Genomic DNA, 17,771 nt, shown 5'->3' on the forward strand with positions numbered 1-17,771 from the left:
GCTTTGCCGAAAGGGATAAAGTCAGAGTGACAAAATGATCACAACTTCGACGCTTGTACGACATGGTTTGAACTGTGTGGGTCCATTTACATTTGGAACTTTTCCAGAAATACAGTCCAGTACTGCAAATGTATTTTCTTTCCTTATGATTTTCTTAATATTTTCTTTCCCCAAGCTGACTTTATTGTAGGAATACAGCATAGAGCACATACAGCATACCGAATATATATTCATTGACTGTTGATGTTATCGGTTAGGCTTCTGAGCAACAGTAGGCTAAAAACTGGTAACTTTTGGAGGAGTCAGAAGTTCTAGGTGGATTTTCAACTGTGCAGGGGGTCGGCCCCCCACCCCCACCCCGTGGTTAATTCAAGATGCCGTCACCTCTGACGGCATCTAGTTATAGGGTGTGTGCTCTGCTCTCCCCTCCCTTCCCCTCCGTGGTTTGATTTATCATCCTCCCCCACCCTCTTTACTTTCTTTTTTGTTACCATCCAAAGATAGACACTTCAGAAGAGCCAGTTCCTATGCTTTTATGAGCGAGCACACTGGAAAGGGAGTGGACTGGGAAAACACTGAGGTTGAATCCTGTGAAATTGTGTAACTAGACAAAAAATGGTTGGAAAACGTGGTTTCATGAGGTTCAACCTAGTTAACTTACGTTGCTGGTGTGTGTCCATGTGTCCTCACGCCACTTACCTGGCCTCCTGGAGCCCCAGTTCCCTGAGCTATGACAAGCAGTACAATGGTACCTGATGAAGAGGGTTGACATGAGGATTAAATGAATTGATAAAATGGGTACATCTCTTTGTTCAGTGCTTGGAATGTAGCGGGCCCTTAATTGTTAACTGCTGTCCCTTCGTGTGTGAAAGGGGGAAGTGACTACCTCCCCGGGTCCCTGGGAGCTTCCGGTAAGAGAGAACTGCAGAGTGCTCGCCACTGTCTGGGGCTTGCTTGGCGCTCCGGACCCCTAGCTGTTCTCATTATGCTTGTTGGAAACAGGCCCGAAGTCAATTATGAATATGACATAGTCAGTGCAACCCTGTGTCACTGCACACCCATCAGCTCTTTCTCCGGGGGCTGCCAACAAGCCGTGGGATGAACGCACTGGGATTTTCCTTCCCAGCTTGTCTTGCCGAGCTTGTGATCAAAAACTGGGCAAGAAAGTTTGGGACCTTTACAAACCTGATCATCTGTGAATAATGAGCTTTGGCTGGCAGGGCTTGAGACCGAGAGTGATTGTTTTGAAAACAGTAACCTTGACCTCTGTGGTGATGTCATTTCCTCCCACTCTCCACAGTCTGTCATGGTTTCTTTCTCTGGGAAGCTGTTCCAGAACCTTCTGGGCAGGGTGGGTAGGTTCCTGTCTGGCTTCCAAGTACCTGTACCACCTCGGAGCTAGCACGTATCCTGGTCTACTTCCGGAACCAGAGTGAAGGCTTCCTGACGATCCCTTCTGTTTATCTGTGGTTTTACTTCACTGGATGCTGGTCTGACACATAACACCTCTCTTACAGGCACTTCCTGAATACAGTGAGTCCAGTAGTGGGATTGCTCCCTAATCATCAGTGACCTTAACTTTCTCCCGGTCTTAGCTGTCATTGTCAGTATCATCCTGTGTCTTTGTCCCGTCTCCTCTCCTCCCATCCTCTCCCCTCCCTGCCCCTGTCCTCTTCTTTCTCCCCTTTTTCCTCTTTCCTCCTCTGACTCAGTTCAGACACACACACACACACATACACACACACACACACACAATTTTACATAAAGAACAGACCCATCCTTGAAGACTAAAGATGAAAGCATAGATGTACCTACTTTCTTTAAGTATAAGATTCTCCACTCCACTCCAGCTCCAACTTCTGTGGAATTAATAGAGGTTGAACTTCTGGGTTTTTGTTCTACAGACACATTTTCTTGGAATGTAAAGTCTGAGCATGTCCGTTTGCAAATGACTGACCAATAGAGAATGTCCTAGTGGATTTTTGTTTCAGTTCTTACGCTGGTGAAATAATTTTCTGAAGATAAGAAATCTGTTGGCAAACATGTGTTTATATCATCGCTGATGAATGAGCTGCTTATTCCAAGAAGGGAGGCTTGTCCTGGATTCTTGTCCTGATTTCAGCATGAGATGTGGAGTGCCACAGATGTGTACTAGCCTTCTAGGACCGGCTGGCAGTTAATGGTGTGGCTTTGTGTAGAGACATTTGTCATGTGGAGGATTTGATATTGACCATGTTCTGCGCAGCCTCAAAGTAGGAACTGAGGGCCATAGGAAGGGAATGGAAGGCTTGATCCCTGCTCTTCAGGAGTTTTATAATGCCCTTGGGGCTTGAACATATGTAGAAAACAGTGTGTAAGTAGCAGTATAAACCAGTGTGTGAGTAAATGCAAGTGACCGAGATTTCATTGCTTAGATTTACTAAGAAGTAAAACAAAGGGAGATTGTTACAGTTTGGGAACACTGGGGAGATGTTACATCAACTGAATTTTGCTTGAGTTGAGAATAGGCTGAGGGAAAGAGAAGGGCATCCTTCACGGGGACAAGAGCAGAAGGCGAGGTTTGAAGTCAAGGAGCAGGCCGTGTTTGGCAGACACAGAAGAGATCTGCTCTGACAGCAGTGGGGGCGGGGCAGGAAGGTTGCTTCTCTTCCTTCATTCAACTAAGCTTTTTCAGAACCCACTTTAAGTATGGTAAGTTACTAGAAAGCCTAGTACCCTATGCAGTAAAATCATGGAACAGGGGCGCCCTGCTCAGATCTGGAATCTAAATCCTGACTCCATAAGGGATATAAATCTCAGGTTCTCTTGTGGAAAAGATGTTAAGGTAGAGACCTGAGTGACAAGTAGAGATTAGTCGGGAAAGAGGGAAAGGGGATGAAAGTAGGGAGGAAGCATATTCTAGACTGGAAGAATGATAGGTCTGAGGTCCCTAAGATGGAAGCTCATACATTGAAGGAATTACAAGGGGACTCATGGTCAAAGGAGGGGGGATGGAGGTGTGAGATGAGGGTGGATGGAGAGGAGGAGGAGGAGGAGGAGGCAGGGCCAAGACTGCTCAGGGCCTTGGGAGTCATGGAAAGGTTTTTGGGTTTGACCTCCAGAGCAATAGAAGTAAGAAGAATTCTGAAGAAATACACAGGACTTGGTAGGGTAGAGGATATTGATAAGTCAAAGAAAGGACTACAAAATAACTTCAGTGTTTCTGTTGTTGATGGCCAGCAGAGTCAGGCTTCTGGTGCACACTGACGAGGAGCCTCTACTTGTTGGGACAGGTCATAATTTCAGTTTGGGCAGGGTGAGTTTGGGAAATAGATAGCCCATCCAGGGGCCATCCTGTAGACTGCTGGGGACAAGGGTCTGGAGCTCAGAGGTGAGGCAGTGGATTTAGCTTTTGCGTATATGATTTGCCAGCCATTGTTGGACATCAAGGCCAAGCTGTGACAGATGACAGACTCTCTGAGGAAAAGAGCACATCGAGAAAGAACAGCAGAGCAAGGTCTCAGTGTGAGGAAGCCTCCCCGCCTGGGTCAGGGGTAAGAGAAAGAGAAGCTCACAAAGGGGTATCAGATGAGAGGAAACCCAAGGAAGTGTGGTGCCTTGGAAACCAAGGACGCTCAGAAGACTTAAGAAGCTGGTGGTCACCTGTCTGACGGCCCGAGGAGAGGTCAGCTCGCACAAGGCTTCAGAAAAGGCCTGCCTCACTGGTAGTGGAAGGCACTGGAGAGCTTTGTCAGTTAATAGTCATCTCTGGGAAGGCCAGACCACCAATCATGAGTCAACCAAATTGTTGTAAGTCTGGCTCATTCTGTTGCATTGTTTCAACAGGCTCTTGGTAAAGACCTTATCTAATGTCAGCTGCACATGCAGTATTTTCCTCAACTATTAAAGAAGAAAAGGGATTAGTCTGGACCAATGGCTCCTTTGTAGAGTGACCGTGTAGTTTGTCAGTCAGTCAAGATGGTTTTGAGAGTAAAAAGGTTTTTTTTTTTAAACCAGCTGAGACACTAAAACAACAAATGAAATCTAGACGGTCTTCAGCAAACGGGGATGTATGGCCGACCCAGTTGTTGGCAACCTCAGACTGCTGCCTTCTAATCACCATTGTTTTGTTCAGTATCTGCAAACCCCTCCCTTACTTTTTTTTTTTTTTTTTTAAAGATTTATTTATTTATTTGACAGAGAGAGATCACAAGTAAGCAGAGGGGCAGGCAAAGAGAGAGAGGGAGGGAAGCAGGCTTCCTGCTGAGCAGAGAGCCCGATATGGGACTCGATCCCAGGACCCTGAGATCATGACCTGAGCCGAAGGCAGCGGCTTAACCCACTGAGCCACCCAGGCGCCCCACCCCCCCTCCCTTACTTAATCCTCACCGTGACCCTGGTAAGTGAGCAGCCTGGGTCAGCTCTTCCCACCTTCCTTTTTGTAAGGACGAGATGGAGACCCGGGCTGGTAGAGCACAGTGTGTCTTCGGACTTTTTGTCTGGAGCTCTTTCTCTAACCCAGGTGCTCACTTGAATCTCAGCAAACTTGGGTCCTTTCGCCCTTTCTGATTTTGGCCTTAGCAGGCTGGTAAGAATTTGATAGGCCTTCTGTGTAGGGTTCTCCTTTGTCTTTCGGCCATATCACAGTTGGCTTCACAGACTTGGCTCGTCTCCCGCTCTTTGGCACCAAGTCTCATTAAGCTTTTAAGTTCAAGTAAGGACATTTCAACCCACTCTTTTTTTTTTTTTTTAAAGTTCTCCAGTGAAAAGCTGCTCTTTTTTGTTTGAACAATTGGCCTGGCTTAGGTGGGAACTTGGGCAAGAACTGAGTATCCCAAGAGCCTTCTGTTAGGAAAGATGAAAACAGATGCAGAACATAGAGGAAGAATTTGTAGGACTCATGAAGTGCAGAATGGACTCCCAGTGTTGTCTTTTTTTCTTCTTGAATTCTCATCAAATAAACAGCTCTTGGTGTTCCTGCTCAAAGGGGGGACTCAGCACAGCGTGCATGGGGAGTGTTACTATCCCCATTCAAACTGTGTTTCCTGGGTGGGTGAGGGGGACTTGTGTGCATTTGAAACATTCTCAAGCTTATCCATCTTGGCAAATATTTTGTCCATGAAAAAATTATATAATCCTGGTCATAACATCTTTTTTCTTCTTAAAAAAATATTTATTTTTTAAGAACAGGGAGCACCCCCGCTCAGGGCTCAGTCCCAGGACCCTCAGATCATGACCTGAGCTGAAGGCAGACATTTAACTGTGTGAGCCACCCAGATGCCCCAACTTCTTTTTTTCTTAATACATAGTTTTACGTGGCCTAGACTTGGGTCTTTGTTTTGAGACTTCCAAAAAACTGTGTTTGAAACTTAATTTAGCATAATTCTCTTTCAGGAACTGCTCCCCTCAACATGTAGTGATTTCTTTCAGCTTGGAGCCATCTGTTCCTTAAAAACATATTAAACTTCTCTCACTTAAATCACAGGCTTGATCTCCTTACTCCTAAACAAATTTATGACACATTGATCGGAATGATCGATTGACTAAAAAAACATATAACAAGAGGTTTAAATATGGGCTGCTTGTGTGGTAGAGGAGAAACTGGACTATCTCGTTGCCCGTCTGTGGGGTCTGTGGGGGCTCCATGCTGGATTAGGCTTTGCTTGTATTTGAGAGGATTTACTCCCTAATTGTATTTCCTTAATAATCCTTTTTTTTTTTTTTTGGTGGTCTCTACGGGGCTGTCAGGCTGGGTGGGCTGACTTCCCACAATGAAGTATGCAAAATTCCTGCCTCAAGCATGCCATTCTAAATGTTTCCTTCGGTAACCCACAGAAGAGGACCTTTTAAATAGCCCACCAAGGACCCGGTTTAGAAATGATTTATTTTTAAAGTTAACTATGCAGAAAGCGACTTCCCTCTTATATTAAGGAGAAGAAAGAATGAACGACAAGACAAATAGAATGGCTCTAGCTCTGCCTTTCCTTACCCTACTATAGACTTTGCTGTGAGGCTAACATTCCCAAACATGGCTTCATTGTGCCTGGTGCCCTTCCCACAAAACAGGACATGATTCAAGTTCCTTTGCCTGGAACCCAGTGTCCCTCACTGTCTGGGTGCAGTGTTTCTGTTTGGCTTATCTTTACCATCCTTTGCACTGGCCACAGAGAATCATTTTTGTATTTAACAATCTTTGTGCTTCCCTGCCTCCGTGACTTTGCTGCATGTCATTCCAGCCATCTGGGGGGCCCACTTCCTATCCATTTCCATCTCCCTAAATCCCAAACCCATACATTGGGTACCGTTTCCTCCACTAAAATATGACCCTCATGACAGCCTGAGTTCAGGCTTCCCTATTCCTCTTAGCACCCACAGGGGGGACAACCATATGTCCTGGTGTGGAGACGACAACCCTGGTTTCAGGTGTGCTCTTTCTTGTTTCTGATTTGAAAAGTGTTTTGACTATGCTGAGAGCAAGTAATTTGTCTTACACAAGGCACTACTCATGAGATTGTATGTTTTAACTTTCTATTTATGAGTTCTTGGTGTAGTGACAGTGACACACCAATCTTTCTCTGCCTAATGATGCTTGCATGTGGCAGGAATGTCATATAGCATTTTGGCGAAAAAATTCACATTGGCAGTGTTTTCCTGGGTATGATATCAAAAGTACAAATGATAAGAGAAAAAAAATAGATAAATTGGACTATGTCAAAGTTAAAAGCTTTTGTCCTGCAAATGATACCACCTCTCAACCCACAGAATGGGAGAAAATATGATGATACTTGAAAATCATATGTCTGAGAAGGGACTTGTGTCTAGAATATATAAAGAACTTAATAATCAAAGAATAAACAATCTAATAAAAAATGGGCAAAGAGGGACACCTGGGTGGCTCAGTGGGTTAATCCTCTGCCTTCGGCTCAGGTCATGATCTCAGGGTCCTGAGATCGAGCCCCACATTGGGCTCTCTGCTCAACAGGGAGCCTGCTTCCTCTCTCTCTCTCTCTGCCTGCCTCTCTGCCTGCTTGTGATCTGTCAGATAAATAAATAAATAAATAAAAATCTTAAAAAAAAAAGGGCAAAGATATCTACACAGGTATTTCTATAAAAAAGATTTAAAAATGGCCAGTAAACACATGGAAAGATGTTCAGCATCATAATCTTTAGAAAAATGCAAATCAAATGACTAGATACCACTGCACACCCCCTGGAATGGCAAATTGAAAAAGGAAGGCAGTAAGCATGGTATGGATGTGGAGGAACTGGAAACCGTATACTGCTGGTGGGAATGTGAAATGGGACATTCACTTTGCTAAGCAATTTGATAGTTCCTCAAAAGGTTAGACATTGAGTTATCATAAGACCCAGCAATTACACTTCTAGGTACATATCCAAGAGAAAGGAAAACGTGTATCCAGACAAAAACGTATGCACAAATGTTTGTGACAACATCATTCATAATAGCCAAATTTTGGAAACAACCCAAATGCCCATCAGCTGATGAAAGGATAGGTAAAATATGGTGTAGCCATATAACACGATATTATTTGGCCATAAAAAGGAATTGTACCAGGGCATGTGCAAGTTACAACATGGACGAACCAACCAAGCCATTATGCTAAATGAAAGAAACCAGTCACAAAAGATCACATTGTTTACTGGAAATGTGCAGAATAGACAAATCTATAGGGACAGAAAGTACACTAGTGGTTGCCTAGGGCTGAGGGTTGTGTATGAGTGGGATGCAGGTTAAAGCTAATAGTATGGGGTTTCTTTCAGGTGGAAGGAAAGTTAAAATTAGTTGGCAGAGCTGGTTGCATGATCCTGTGAATGTATAAAAAAAATTGGATTCTGTACTTTCAATGAGTGAGTTGTATCTCAAGCTATTAACACACACACACAACACACACACACACACACACACACAAAATACACGCATGTGTACACATTCACAAAGCAGTTTAGAAGTTTTGCTTCAAGATTGTTCCAGTGCTTTCTAGAGGACTCATTCCAAATGTCATTTATTGCATTTCTAGATGTATTAATATCATATTGTAATGTGCTGCTGATATTTTAGAACTTTACTGAAGACAATGCCCTGTCAATTGATTATATTAATGTTCTGTCTACTTCCAAAAAGATGTAAAGAAAACTTCAAAATGAAAATTAAAAACCATATTAATTAATCACATTAATTAACATCAGGCATCGTGACCTTAGACATAGAAAGGCCATAGAAATGAGGAAACTCTGTTGCTTATATTCTGCATAGTTTTTCTTCCCTTAAACCTCCTTTTCTACAACATGAAAAGGCTTTGCTTGTAGTCTGATTGCCCAGCAATTGCCTCTGACTTCCAGAACACGTTCTCCATTCCTCTGAATAAGACTGCATTTTATATTTCTGCTGCACCCACAGGAAAGTAAAATGTGGGCTGCCTGAGGGGAAATGAACGCGGTCCCCTCCCCCTGCACCCTTCCCATTGTGTGTCATGTGGTACATCAAAAAGAAGAACCCAGAGACTTTACTGTTTCCTTTGGGGCCAACCAGCTCCCAACTGTCCTTTAAAGAGGAACAGGGTGACTCCTGTCACTTTCATCCCATCCCACAGACCAACAGCAAATAAATCAAATAGTGGTGATTGGTGGAAATGAACTAGAAGCCTGTCAGATGTACAGTATGATTGCTTGAACCCACCTCTGGTCTTGGTGCTGAAAAATTGGTTCAGATGTGATTAACAACAAGAAGAAACATTGCAAATTATCAATGTCCCTGAAGTCCATTGTAGTTTCAAAACTGGTATTTTGGGTTTCCCAGTACTTTGTCACTGTTGCTCGTTTCATTATCACGTCACTCAGCAAACACAGAATGAAGCCCTCCCAACGACCAGCCCTCACAGTACAGATGGGGCTGCAAAGAGAACTAACCCTTTGCCTGATGGGAAGATTGGACAATTTCCGTGATGTGTGATAAAAAAGGAAGCCAAAGTGTTGGGATCCAGAGGTGGGAGACATAATCTCTACCTAGGAGATGGTTGAAGGAGAGATAACATTTAAGCTGTGTCTTCAAGGATGAGTATGAGTTTGCCAGGCCACAAAGAGTTGGGGGGAGGCTTGTGGTGAGGGCAGGTCAGACAGAGGAAAGAGCGAGCACTTGAAATGCTCAGCAGCTAAAGGGGCTTTGAATACTCAGGGGAGAAATTGTTACCAGAGACTAGGACAAGTTCAAGATGGGGCAGACTGGAGATGAAGGGGAGGTATCAGGTCAATTTTCAGAAGACTGGGATAGCATGTTAAGGAGTTCCAGTAACATCCAGCAAGGAATAGGCAGCCAGTATGGTCTCTGTACAAAGGAGCAGTGGGGTTATGTTTGTTTTTTAGGAAATTACAGCTGCTAACAGTGGCGACGTTGATGACTTTCTGCTGTGCACCAAACACAAATATTTGAATGTGTGTTCCCAAGTAGCAGAGATGTTTCCTACACTTGTCTTGCTGTGTCTATCCTTAGTTTACAACTACGACGTACGGCCTGTGTTTCCAAAGTTCTCTTCCAAGTCACCATTTAGAACCTGGAAGTTTCCCTATAGAACTAGTATTCTTCATAGTCTTATGTAACCCATACCACGACTGAGATCGTGACAGTCCCACTGGAGAACCCAGCCCCCGAGGGTGTCTGGCCTTAGCGCAGCCCCTGGTGTGAGGGGTAAGTGCTTGATAACAGTATGTGGAATGAATAGGAAATTGATTCAGAATTCTAACTAGCCATATTAGGAGCTGACTTCCCCTTTCTCGGACGGTAAAGGGCATCTTCAGCTCTTGGCTTTTCCGACAAACTCTTGGGGTGGCAAGACGGGTAGGGAGACAGGAGCAAGAGTTAAAGGATGGCCAGAACTTGGCAGGGAAACAGGGCCAGAGGCAGCTGTGGACACAGCTACAATATAGCTGGGCTTGTCCTTGGAACTTCTTATTGCCTTTCATTTGTCGGCATCCTCCCTTCCTTCCTCCCCATCCCCAGCTCTGGAGACTACGCCCATGTAGTCCTGCCCGCCAAAGAGACTACCATTAGCTCATTCCTTCCCTTCTATCCTTTCATCTCTCCCAACTCCCAGCCTCCCTTTGACCAGAGGCAGGATGCTTGGGAGGAGAGGTGAGCAATGACGGGGGACGTATCAAATTTCCACCTATGGGGAGGGCTGGGGTCAAAACCTGCTTGGAGATGGTAAGAGCAACTGCCATTTATCAAGTGTAAACTATACACGAGGCCTGTGCCAAGTGTATTACACGCATTATTTCACACTCTCAGGCCATGGCTAATAGGTACTATTGTCCCCATTTTACAGAGGAGCAAGTTGAGGCTCATAGATGCTGTATACTTAAATAGCTTGCCTAGTGAGTTGCAGAGTTGGGATTTGAGCCCATGTCTTTTTTTTTTTAATCATTTTTTTTTTAAGATTTTATTTATTGATTTGACAGAGAGAAGCACAGCGAGACGGGGAACTTAAGCAGGGGGAGTGGGAGAGAGAGAAGCAGGCTTCCTGCCGAGGAGGGAGCCCGATAGGGGGCTTGATCCCAGGACCCTGGGATCATGCCCTGAGCAAAGGCAGATGCTTAATGACTGAGCCACCCGGGTACCCCTTGAGCCCATGTCTTTTTTGTCTCTGGAGGTTACTGTTCCTCTTAGAATTTTGAGGGCCAATCCCGTAACTCTTGGTTCTGAGCCCTTCCTTCTGAAGAAGTGTGGAGAGCAGGGGCTGGCTGTTTATCCTACTCAAATTCTGGCTCTGGAAGCTTTCAGAGAAAAATCACAGCAATTTCACATTCCCGGTTTTCTTTCCACCCTCCTGACAGTAAACCTAGCAATACCAGGTTTTCGTTATGCAAAAGAAATACTAATTACTATCATTTATCCATAATTACTACATAGCACACTCACGATTACATATTATCATTGCCTGTGTCAGGGTAACTTTTGTCTCCATTTTTATTTGGTTACGCTAAATTCTGTTCATGTAGTGCCAGCCTTCACAGTTCATTGATCACACATGTCATCTTAAACTTAGGCCTGATAAAATCAGGGAGGATCTTGAGTGGGGGGAAATCAGTGTCAGGGGCATGGAGCTCCATTACCAGGTGAAGGCATTTGGAGAGATACCTGTGGGCACTTGGGACCCCAGAAATCACTGAGGGAGGGAAGCAGCTTGGCCAAGGCCACAATTTAAAAGGGGGGTGAGTCTGGGGGTGGTGGGCAGATTGATTTAGTGGCCAAGACTGGTAGCTGAAGATAATTTATTGAAGTGCAGAAAGCAGACCATCACAGGAAAGCCCTCTTCCCAGATTTAAGAAGCTCGAGTTTATAATCCTAACTACCACTTGCAAACTCTGACTTCAGATGTGTGCCTGGTGGCAGTTTTCTTATCTAGAGTGATTTATTGGTTTTCAGCCTCTTCTAGTCCCCCAAATCCTGTAATTTCCAAACAGCAGGGAGGGCCATGCAAAGGTTGGGCTGTGAGAGAGGCTGAAAATGAATCAAAAGGAATCCACAATACTCAGATAATTCAGGAGGTTCTCTTCCATGCTTACGGAGTAGTTCATTAGTGTTAGTGTTTTAGCATCGAGAACAGGAGTGATATGGAAGAAGAGTTTTTCCCTAGCAGATGCAGGAAAGTAAAAATGGGTCTGTTTGCCTGCAGTGCCTCCAAGTTTCACTCGTCCCTTCCAGCTGCCCTCCCGGGGAGCCCCAGGGGAAAGGGAGTGTCCAGGTGTGTGATTTTGCATTTTAGGACAGGATTTTTTGGGGTGCAGTTTGGGCCAAGTGGGGTCCCACTTTACTGGAGGAAGATCTTTTGGAGATCTGTGATAGTTAAGGTAATGCTGGGTGCCTTAATCTCAGTGATGCAGTACAATGGAAATGTACTGCTCACTCTTGTGTAGCTCAGTTTTGACAGCAGGGAAGAGTGGAGGTGACTTTGTTCAGGCAGTGGTTCAAGGATCTGAGATGATAGAGACTCTATCCTTAACACATGTCTTCTCTCTCAGGTCTTTTTTCATGTGCACATCTAACCCGTAAATGGGGAAGAAGAGGGAAAAGGAAGAGTTACTTGGGAGAAGTTTTAGGGTCAGGCCTGGGTGTGATAATAGACTACTCTGCCTACACCCCATTGGCCAGAACTCTGTTATAGGGCTACAGGAAATTGCAAAGAGGGTGGAAAATGTAGCCCGGGTGGAAATGTGTGCTTAGGAGGGAGAGGAGATGAATTTGTTCGGTGATCTCTGTCACAGGAGCTGTATTAGAACTTCCAACTTCTTGGAATTCTAAGACAAAGATCTTGTAAAGCTCTTATGATCTCTTCTTTGAATATGTTCAAGGCAGGTGGCTTAAACGTTCTGGATAATCCACATTCTGGATAATGCATAGCAGCAACCCTCAAAGATTTGGGGGGATGTTAATGATGGCAATTTTCATTCCATCACTGTTTCGTTCATATGAAATTCTTGTTTGGTTCAGGTTTCACTTTCCCCTACATTTTAGTCCATTTGTCTTGGCCCCAGGGGGCTCATTAACATTCGTCCTTTTGCTGAGGCAACTCTAAAAAGAAATCTTTAAAAATGACATCTGTGACAAACCATAAAAGACTCAATCTCAAGAAACAGACTGAGGGTTGCGGGGGGGAGGGGGGACGGGAGAGGGTGGTGGGGAAATGGACATTGGCGAGGGTATGGGCTATGATGAGTGCTGTGAAATGTGTAAACCTGACGATTCACAGACCTGTACCCCTGGGGATAAAAATACATTATATGTTTATTAAAATAAAAAAATTTAAAAAAATGACATCTGTGACAGATTTATGATCAGGGTTAAATTGATCTCATGCTTCGGTTCAAAAACAGTTGCCATGTTAGATTAAATGAAAGTGCATATACATTCATTCAGGGTACATGGTCAAAAAAACCCAGAAAGTGATCAAGGAAACCACGTAGAAAAACACTATGGAACCAAATTAGAAGGGACACAGAGTAGGTAATTTTGTGATCATAGCTGCCTATCGCAGCTGTACAAACCAAGGTAATGAGACGGTGATGTAATCTCTTATAAAGAATAAAGTGATTTCCCATGAGATTAAACATGAACTTCCCAACCCTGTGCGCAAGGTCTAGATTATCTCCTCTGGTCTCCCCTAAACCCTAGGATCATTATGAGACTTGAATTCATGAATCGAGCGACTCGTAGAGTAAGCTGAATTTTTCAATCCTTTTAAAACTTTGCCTTTAATGTTTATGTCACAGTTCAATGGCACACTTCTCATTGGTTTAGTTCCTGATGTCTGGATGGTCTTGTAATGTGACCTTTATACCTGTATTCTTGGTGTTAAGACCCTTGCAGAACTATTATCTTAGTGGCTGGAAGAATCAGAATGAACCAGAAACTCTCCATCCCAGAATAGAGATTTGAGATTTTTCTTTTTAGTCGCAGATAGAGACAGATTTCTTCATTTGTGTTTTATGACCGTTAAACAATGGTTGAGAGGTTCCCAACGGTTGGATATTAGGTATTAACAGAGAGTTAATGAATGCAGCCTGTGGTCTAATCAGAACATCAGTCTCATTCCCTAGCTGTCTCAACAATTGTTTATTTAAGGAATCAAATCTTTAATCTTTTAAGAACTGTATTCAATAGAATTTGTGCCGAGCATGTCTTTAATTCAACTTCTCAGAAACTCAGGATGGCCCGTGCACTACGTGGTGTGACAATGAGCCACAGATGTGCACAGTTCATGTCTTCCTGTGGGTTTTAAATCTGTTAGTGAGCATGCGCCATGAGGGAGCAACCTGGGCTCTATCTTATCTTCCTTTGTATCCCTGTACCCAGCTTCAGGCCAGAACATCATGCATGCTCCATAAATATTTGTGGAGTATGTGAAGGAACATGTGCAATAGCCTTCCTTGATACAGGTCACGGTGTGTTTCAGATTTAGAATATGAGTTTAGTAGACACCATTTAATTTCTGTCATATAAGAAACACATGTATTTGTGCTTGCCTTTAATGTCATTAACTTTTTCATAATTGAGGATTATCCCAAATCATGACTTGTCTTCCTGTTTCTAGTCATTTCTTATCACACATAGATTTAGGCAAGCTATATGCATTTGCTGACTTGATTCATTAATGTGAGATTTTTGTCCAAGGTGGCCAGAAAAAGAAAATAAGGAAAACTTACCTTAGTCTTCGCCAGCTGGCTAATGGAAAACTTGAAACTAAAATGATCTGAACTGGGGCGCCTGGGTGGCTCAGTGGGTTAAAGCCTCTGCCTTCAGCTCAGGTCATGATCCCAGGGTGGGTCCTGGGATTGGGCCCCACATGGGGCTCTCTGCTCAGCGAAGAGCCTTCTTCCCCCTCTCTCTCTGCCTGCCTCTCTGCCTACTTGTGATTTCTGTCTGTCAAATAAATAAATAAAATCTTTAAAAAATTTTAAAAATAAAAATAAAATGACCTGAACTTACTTAGCAAAAAAGGGTGTGTGTAGTAGACCACGTGGGTATGAGTATATAAATTTCCATTTACCAAATGCTTGCAATGCACATTGTCCCATTGGCTCTTCACCACAATCCTGGATGGAAGGTGAGGTTTTCAAAATCCCCATTAAGGGAAAACTAACACTCTGCTCAAGGGACTTCTAGTGGCCTGTGACTAATGAGTGTAGAGTTTAGCTCTTAAAACCTAGATTACTTATTCCAAATTCACTACACCTTCCTCTTCATTAAATGTTAAAGGTTTGTTCTTTGTGTATGTGTGAGTGTCGAGTTGTACTTTGATGGCACATACTGAAGCAGGACTTTCCAAAGCACAAAGTTTCCATATAAAATGGCTGGCCTAAGACATGAAGGCTGTCTTGGCTGTGGTGCGAACCAGCTGTGCATGTCTCTGAGGGAGGTCTTCCCATCTGTCTGGGGCTGTCTTTTCTTCTACAAAAATGGTGGAATGAATACATGACCTGTCTCTACAGGACAGAATAGTTGGAGACAGTGGATCTCAGAGGGTTCATGTATATAAAATATAATCATCACTTTTTTTTTAAAGATTTTATTTATTTATTTGACAGATGGAGATCACAAGGAGGCAGAGAGGCAGGCAGAGAGAGAGGGGGAGGCAGGCTCCCTGCTGAGCAGAGAGTCCCATGTGGGGCTCGATTCCAGGATCCTGAGATAATGACCTGAGCTGAAGGCAGAGGCTTTAACCCACTGAGCCACCCGGGCGCCCCATAATCATCGCTTTAAAGCCTGTTGTCAAGAACTATTTATTGAAAATATTTATATTTAATTTACATAGGTAGGCGATAGGGGTTGTTAGTGAAATTGCAGGTGAATATCCTTAACTCTTACCCATTGCTGTATTTTTTGAACTTCTCATCTGTCTCCTAATGTGTGCAAGAAACGTCCTAGGTTTAATGCAAAATACAAGACAGGCAGGTGTTGGGCACTCCTGCAATGTCAATTCTGTGTAATCTTTTATTGTTGTGTACTGTAAACTGCGTACGGTACTAGACCAATGTTTATACAAAAAAAAAAAAAAAAAACCCAAAACACAGCTGCCTTGATCTTGAAAGCATTCCAATTATTTAAGAGCACTTTGACTTTTTATTTTTTAATTTGTGGTTAAACATTATGACAGAGTTTTTTTGTGGCTCTTTTGTGGTTAAGGTCCAGCATCTCGTAGTTGTTCTTGAAGAACATCGTGTGACAGGAAAGATTTCTGCCATATAATTCGGGAAAGGACGGCTATAATAAAATCTATTAAAAAAATCTGAACCTGAATAAAAGAGGAGTTGATGGTGCATTGCTACTAAACTTATTAATACAAAGGTGCCTTTTAAAGATTTTGCTTATTTATTTGACAGACAGAGATCGCAAGTAGGCAGAGAGGTAGGCAGAGAGAGGAAGGGAAGCAGGCCCCCTGCTGAGCAGGGAGCCAGACGCGGGGCTTGATCCCAGGACCCTGGGATCATGACCTGAGTCAAAGGCAGAGGCTTTAACCCACTGAGCCACCCAGGCGCCCCCAAAGATGCCTTTTAAAGAAGGATTTTCAGTTTATAAATTCTTTAATAGGGTATTTGTTATTCTTTCTGCTTTGGCTAATTAGCAACAAAGCTTAGGGATCTGGTAGCAGTGGTATTTTATTTCATTAGAATATTGAAAAGTATTAGAGTAAGTAGTTGATCTAAAATGCAATGAATTGAATGAGTATAAAATAAATACTTACAGACAAACATAGAGCAACATTGATAGAGACCTTACTATGCACCAGGCTCTGTGCTAACTCCTTACGTATTTTGTCCCATTTAGGCGTCAGTGACCCCTATGCAATTGGTACTATTGTATTTCTATATTACAGTCAAGGCTGAAGTTAAGGGACTTGCCCTAAGTAATAGCCCCAGGGAATGGCAGAGCTGGGCTTTGGATTCGGTCAGTTGGACTCCAGAGCCAATGCTCTCAGTCCCTGCCAGATCCACATCCAGTCAGCGGTCCACAGTGGTGAAAAAGGATGTAGGTCCACATGTATCCATAAGGCCTATGCTCCAAGGCACATTGTTCTCCCTCCAAGTACTATTGGTAAGTGGTAAAACAAGGTGGAAGACAGTGCTTACTTATTCTACATCTGTCCTTTTAAAAAAAAAATATATGTATCTCTATATATTTTCTTTGAAAGGTCTTTAAGGTCACCTTCAGGGGATAGTCTGGGACCCTGGGGGTCTGGGGTTATGGTGAGACTTTTGTCTTTTGAATCCTTTTGAATTACCAATACTGTGCACAGATACTATTTTAAAATCCAGGTAAACATGACACTGTTAAGAACTAGTGAAAAAAGTAACATATCCTAGGTGTTCATATATTAAAAAACTTCACTTTGGAGACATCATATCTATCTGCTTATTTTAAAGCACGAGATACGGAACATTAACACTGTGCACGAGAATGTGCTGATCCAGGAAACTTGGATTCTGGGCCTGATTATGCCACTCATCAGCTCTGGAGAAGTTACTCATTCATCATCATCAGGCTTCAATTTTCTAAGCTGTAAAATGAGGAGAGAACAAGTTGTCTTCCGACTTGAAAAACCAGTAATTCCAAAATAAGTCATAAAGAAGCGCTTTTTAAAAAAGATTAGGTTCCTGCTTAAAACTAAGCGGGCTCATGAGAAGAGTGCCATCTTGGCTGTCACTGGGCGAAAAGCACGTGTCTCCTCTAGCGGTGCCTGTTGGTGGGAGCGTGCTGGAATTGCAGTGAAAGTTACCCAGAACAGACGGACTGATGCTTGATGTGAAACCAGGATCCCGGCTGTCGTGAGCAGTGGGCGGATGGTTCTCAGTTCATGAATACAGTGTGTCAAAGTCAAACAGAAGCTGAATTCAAGACTGATTACCAACCTGTTTCAATGACTCTTTTGTTACTGATTTGTAGAGATCTATCAAGCATAGGTTCTTCAGAATTTTCTATCATTCTGGTCTCTGTGAATCACAACAGAAGTTGGCAAACTTACTCTGTAAAGAGCCAAATAGTAAAAATTGTATGCGTTGTGGGCCATATGTTCTCTGTCATAGTAACTCAACTCTGCTGTCACAGAAGCAGCAGTAGATAGTACATAAATGAATGGCTATGGCTGGCCTCCAGTAAAACTTTATTTACAAAAACAGGCACTGGGCCATATTTGGCCCATGGTTCCTAGTTTGCTGGACCCCGAGTTGTGATAAATGCCTGCCTTAGTTTTCTCTTTGCGCTGCAATCCTGAGATAAGTTA

General features: G+C 43.3%; 1 protein-coding gene across 1 annotated transcript in view; it reads left to right on the forward strand.

Moving 5' to 3' along the window:
• LIMCH1 (LIM and calponin homology domains 1) overlaps positions 1-17,771 on the forward strand; it is a 326,880-nt gene that overhangs the window by 135,612 nt on the left and 173,497 nt on the right. The window lies entirely within an intron of this gene.

This window comes from Martes martes (genome assembly GCF_963455335.1).
Source record: "Martes martes genome assembly, chromosome: 2".
Lineage (NCBI taxonomy): Eukaryota > Metazoa > Chordata > Mammalia > Carnivora > Mustelidae > Martes > Martes martes.